At 46.8% G+C, this 5,798-nt stretch overlaps 1 protein-coding gene across 1 annotated transcript in view; it reads left to right on the top strand.

Annotated features, from left to right (window-relative positions):
- The first annotated feature begins 4,395 nt into the window (after positions 1-4,395).
- Positions 4,396-5,798, top strand: part of VAMP4 (vesicle-associated membrane protein 4) — a 37,416-nt gene continuing 36,013 nt past the window's right edge. Inside the window, exon 1 of the mRNA XM_008585982.1 lies at positions 4,396-4,768. The gene's annotated coding sequence lies outside the window, so the exon portion shown is untranslated. The remainder of the gene's footprint in view (positions 4,769-5,798) is intronic.

Raw genomic sequence — 5,798 nt, 5'->3', positions numbered from 1 at the left:
CTCTTTCTGGATTATAAACAGCCACCTTCTCGCTGTGTCCTCACATGGCCCATGCATTCGGATACCAGCCCTATTGGATTAGACTTGTACCCTTATGACTTCATTTAGCCTTAATTACTGCCCTAAAGGCCCTATCTCCACACACAGTCACTTGGGGGTTGGGGCTTCAACATATGAATTTTGAGGGGACAATTTAGTCCATAACACTTTCCGTGACAGACTGTGGCGCTCAGGCTAATGTTGGAATCCTGCTGACATCGCCAATTGTGGAGCTCTTTTACCTGCCCGTAACCCTTCACCAACTGGGCCAATTGCCGAGCTAAGGCTAGGGCTGGGTCTGGAGCTCACAGACCCATCAAGCCTGTTCACAGACTGGGTCACAAACACTTCACATGCCAGGCTGGGTCACTAGACCCCTCACAAGCAGGTCTATGAGCCAGGTAACAGGCAAACGGGTCCTTGGAAGCCACAGATCCGAAAGCATGGCTGCATGCAGTGCAGCAACCCCAACGCAGTAAACTCCAGCCAAGGTGGCGGCACCACATAGGCGAACTAACTCCACCCACACAGAACCTGCCCACAAAGAATGCTGTACCACCCCCAATCTGCCCCAAGGTTAGGGGGCCTGATTAAGTTATTCTATTTTCCTAGTCCAGACTCCCAGTAATCAAAAGGTACAAGGTAGGGAGTGAGGTCCACGACTTATTGCCACTCCGCAGGTACTTTCTTCCTGCTTTGGATGTATCTTAGCCCAGGATAAAGATGTGGTTTCTAAATAAGGTGTGTCATCACCGCACTTACACAAAAGAAGCCAAGTCAGTTATGAAACATCTCCATTTTGTGCTGAGTTACATAACTTAAATGGTATTTGCCAAGAAGTCACAGACCTCAAATCCACATACATTCCTATATGTTTATAATAAGCAATCTCAGCTCAGGAACATCTTGCTAAAGGAACTCCATAGATATGGACATTCCTGCTAGCAAATACCATTAGTTTAGTTGCCAGAGGGCTGGTTATTGCCATATTTATAAGAACCACATGCTTGTTTGCTTTCCTAGGAATATACCCCTATGAAGGGAGAGAATGGATTGCAGATCTTCTGCTTAACTCCTTCCTTCCCAGTCATTGATAGATAAAAAATGGTATTTCACTGCTTATTTTGATTTACATTTTGAGATTGAACATTTGTTCACATGCTTATAATTGATTTGTAGGGCCGGCCCGGTGGCGCACTGGATAGTGCGCCGCTTGGGAAGCGCGGCGGCGCTCCCGCCCAAGGGTTCGGATCCCACATACAGACCGGTTCCCGCTCAGTGGCTGAGCGTGGCGCGGGAGCAACACCAAGGGTTGCGATCCCGTTGCCGGTCCCCGGTCCGGTACGGGGGCAACACTGAGGGTTGCGATCCTGTTGCCGGACACAGAAAAAGACAAAAGACAAAAAAAAAAAAATAATTGATTTGTACTTCTTTTCTGCCTTATGAGAGAGGAGACAATAGCAACAAAGTATCGAAAGCTGGAAAGTAGATGAATCAAGTGGCATTTACGTAAGCAGACTTGAGAAATAGGAATCCTGAGTAGGCCGTGAAGCGAACTGATTTACACAGCTAAATCCTGCATAAGGCTTGGCAGCACCAGGTAGTGCTGGAAGAGAGCATGACATGGGCTAAATATAGGAGGAAAGACAAAGTTTGTTTAAGAATCAGATATTTAGGGCCGGCCTGGTGGCGCACTGCTACAGCGCGCCGCTTGGGAATGCGGCGGTGCTCCTGCGGAGGGTTCGGATCCCACATACAGACCTGCCGCTCACTGGCTGAGTGAGGTGCGGGAGCAACACCGAGGGTTGCGATCCCGTTGCCGGTCCTGGCCCGGTATGGGCACGACACTGAGGGTTGCAATCCGTTGCCGGTCATGAAAAAAAAAGACAAAAAGAAAAAAAAAAAAAAGAATCAGATATTTAGATTCCCTTCCCCATCCCAGCAGAAGCCCAGAGATTTAGTCTCAGAAGAGGGCAAAACCAGCTAAGAGGACACCAAGCCTTCTCAAGGGTGAAGGTCTCATATTGAAAAGAAAAGTAATGAAATTACAGGACTAACATCTGAATAATTGGAACTCATGAAAAATAAAATAGGGGAGGAAATAATCAACTCAAGTTGGTTGGAGTTCTGACTCCAAGTTTAGTGTTATCATTTTTCAGGCTTACTCATGTATTTGACTCCTGTTAACTGTAAAGTGACATTTTCTAAGCTTTCACAAATGTTGGGGGTATTCAAAGGGACTTTGTTTAGGTTATGAAAGGGTGGGGCTTGCAATACCCCTCCCCTAAGCAATCATAACAAAATGATTGGCAGAACTAAAGAATTATGGTTAAGAAAAAGGAATGGATTATTCATAGAAGCTATGTAATAACATGCCTGTACAGCTCAATAGTCATATTGCCTTAAGTTGTCCATATGTAAGGGCCGAGGCTGTAATTGGCTAATGCTCTAATGGCTAAGGCACCAAAGCAGAGAAGCCCCCCATCGAACAAATATACAAGTGTAAGATCAACCGTGGATGAAAAAAATAACTTCTGGGTCATCTGTAAAGCCTGGGATAATCTCACCTTAATGCCCAGGCAGAGATACAAATTATAAGAAGCTTCCGTTCTAGGTGGGCCATTTCAGTCCAAGTCTGCCTGACTCTGGAGTAATAGACTCTAAGCTAGTTGAATGAGTCTAACACCCCGTTTTCAGAAGTTTCGACTGACACCTATGGCTTATTGTTCTCAAAATCCCAGACCAGTTCAATCAGAATCTGAGTAGTGCCCGCTCATCAGTAGTTTTAAAAGCTTTCCAGGTGATGCAATTCCAGGTAATCCACCTAGAGTTGAGCATCATTACCTTAGCCAAGGCATCTTTCAATTAGTGCACTTTTAAATCAAAACAACACCAACCAAAAGAGCAGCTAGTAAGAGGGTGTCTGTTCTCCCCTTCAGTGTAGCAGAGCTTTCCTCCTCCTGTTCTTGTCTCCTCTTGTTCTTGAACACCCCCTCTTGTTTTTATGTTTTCAGAAAGTGCCTGGCACAGTATTTCAGGCCATTAAAACATTGTATCAACAAAGGACCCAGAGGTAAAGTTAAAAAGACGCTTCATAAACAAATCACAGGAAAAAAATGGGTTGAACAATCTAGTTGGGGCATCGGATGAATGGTAAAGTAAAAATAAGAAAAAGCAAAAACGAAATTGGGATTACTATAGGCAGCAACTGCAGACTTGAAGGTTTAAATGTATCAAATCCTTGAAGGCGGGGGGTGGGATGGGGGGTGAATAGAGTAATAGAATGGCCATGCAAAGGTGATTTCCCACCTGAAACCTGAAGGCTCCGTGTCTGGACCTAGTTTTTTTAGGTTACAACCAAAAGATACAGGGGAAAAAACAGTCCTTGTCCCAAACTAGCTGTCCAAACCAGCTGTGCAACATTAAGTAAACCTCCTCTCTGGATCAGATATTCCTATTATCTAATTCTGAAAACAGGGCATCAGACAAATTTCCTGGTCCGAAGCAGGTCCTCGAGCTGTGAGCCATCCTCCTCTTTCCACTCAACTTCCTTGGCCCGGGGGAAGGACCTTGCACAAAGCCCACCTTATAAACGCCTCATCAACCCCAATCACGAACCCCAGCGCCCCGCCCTGAGTGACTTCTCAGCGCTTCCCAGACCTCCCCTGAGAGCCCTTCCACGCACGCTCGATCCCAGCCGGGTCCCCAAGAACCAGTTGTTGTTCCCCCCTAAAACGCAACATAATCTTGGGGATCCAGATCCCCAGGGAGCCTTCTGGGTGAAGAGCAGAGAGCGGAATCGACTCCCTCGACGATCTCCGCGTCCTGGACCCGCCCCCTCCGCCTGGGGCCCGGCCGCGGAGCGCCGATCGGCTCGATGAGCGGGGGCGCAGCTGCGGCGCCGCGGCCGAAGCAGGGTCTGCGCTGACTACCTCCCCCTCCCAGCCTTTTTTCTCGGCTTCCGACTCCTTCCCCCGCCCGCCCAGCGCAGCCAGCCCGGGAGAGCTGCCGGGAGCTCCCCGGGAGCCTCAGGTACTGACGCCGGCCTGTTCCCGGCGGGAGGGGCTGGTGTGAGGAGGAAGGAAACGAAGAACGACGGCCCTGCCTCTCTGCTCCCCAACGTTTGGGTTGGACTGGGCGGCCGGCCTCGGGGGGCCGGGGAGGGAGCCCTGAGGAGGGGCAGGGGCGTGCGGATGGGGGGTGGTTGAGGGGAGGAGAACTGGAATTGTGGGGTGCTCTGGGGAGATGGGAAGAGAACAGTGCCCTGGATGGGGACGATTTGTTAAGCGTAGGAGGCAGCCCGGACTGTGAGTGGGTGTCTTTGGGCGGGGAGGGCCAGAGTTAGGAGCAGATGTTGGGGGACGTGTCTTGGTGCGACAAACGGGGTGTGGGGGGTGAACGGAGCTGCTTGCTGGAGGAGGTGGAATTGGTTCTTTAAGGGCGCGGGAGAAAAAGCGCCAACCCTGCTGCGTTTATAACGACCGGAAGGTGGGGTGAATCGTTACACTTGACAGGTTTTGTCGATCACATCTGCCTGTGTCCGTCCGTTATTCCCGTGAAACCAGGACTGCTGAGGAGTAGACGAGGAAGAGGAGGCAAAGGGAATGGAGGCTGAGAAAAGGAAAGCCTCTGCCCACATTCTTTGTGAAATGAAATACGTAGGGCTGTTGGTTTTGTTTTTGTTTTTCATTCGTAAAGCAAAAAAGAAGCCAACATTTATTAACAACAGGTGAGAAGTTTATTACCTTTAAAGACGTTGAATAGAAAACATACTACTTCCTAAATGCATGCATGGAATTTCAAGCGTATGAAGATGGTATAAGAAGCATGCGGTGATGTGACGTTTTAAGTGAATTGTGTAGTGGTCTTCCACCTTCAGTGGCCAAATACGTCGTGATGGCTGTTTACCCACATACCTAGGCACAAACACCTGAATTCACATGTATTTTTTGTAGGAGAATTTTTAGGCAGAATATGTACAAGTCTAATTTCTGAACATGGTTTATTTTACTAGGTCGGTACAAATATCATCAGTTGTCCTGTGGTTCACTAAGCGTAGTGAACCTGCCTGCTGCTTTGCTGATGGGTTTTCTGTTTGTCAGACAGCCGTTGAGTTTCTTGCCTTCTTGAAGCTGGTCCTTGGTTTATGGGACCTGAATATGGGGTTTGCTCATCATTAAGTTTGTAGCTTTACGGTATGTCTCATAAAGGCATTATATAAGTCTGCCTGTTGTTTGCTTTGGGATGCTGAGGCAGCCCCTTTGTAGGGTTTAAATATAAATAAAATACAGATATAATTAAAAGAAAAGCTCAAGTTCTTTAGTTATTTACTTTGTCATTTGTTTTAACATACATTCTCTAACATTTCTGCATGAATGTGTTATTATCAAATCAAAGTATGAGGAATAAAATGGGCTATATGTATGTGACAGAAATATTGTGGAATGAAGAACTCCGGAACTGTTAGGTAGCAAGAGTTTGGTTTTTGTTAAAAGTGGTTAAATTTCTAGTTGAAAGCATTTCTTATCAAAGAAAAATGCTAAGGAGCTGGCTTAAAATGTTTTATTTGGTTTATGAAACTGGACCCTGGCTTGTTCATTCTTTTTTTAGTGTATAACCAACAAACTATACCTAATGTAAAAGTCTTACAGGTGTTTCTTCTTGTGGAAGAGGAAAGAGGGTTACTGGGTTGTTATAGGGAAGTGCATCTTTCTGGAACAGAATTGTGTAGCCTGATGGTCAGGTAATTGAATAAATAT

This window comes from Galeopterus variegatus, unplaced genomic scaffold (assembly GCF_000696425.1).
Source record: "Galeopterus variegatus unplaced genomic scaffold, G_variegatus-3.0.2 Scaffold3786, whole genome shotgun sequence".
Classification (NCBI taxonomy): Eukaryota; Metazoa; Chordata; class Mammalia; order Dermoptera; family Cynocephalidae; genus Galeopterus; species Galeopterus variegatus.
Note: the sequence above shows the minus strand (reverse complement) of the source record. Positions and strands in the feature narration are given on the sequence as shown.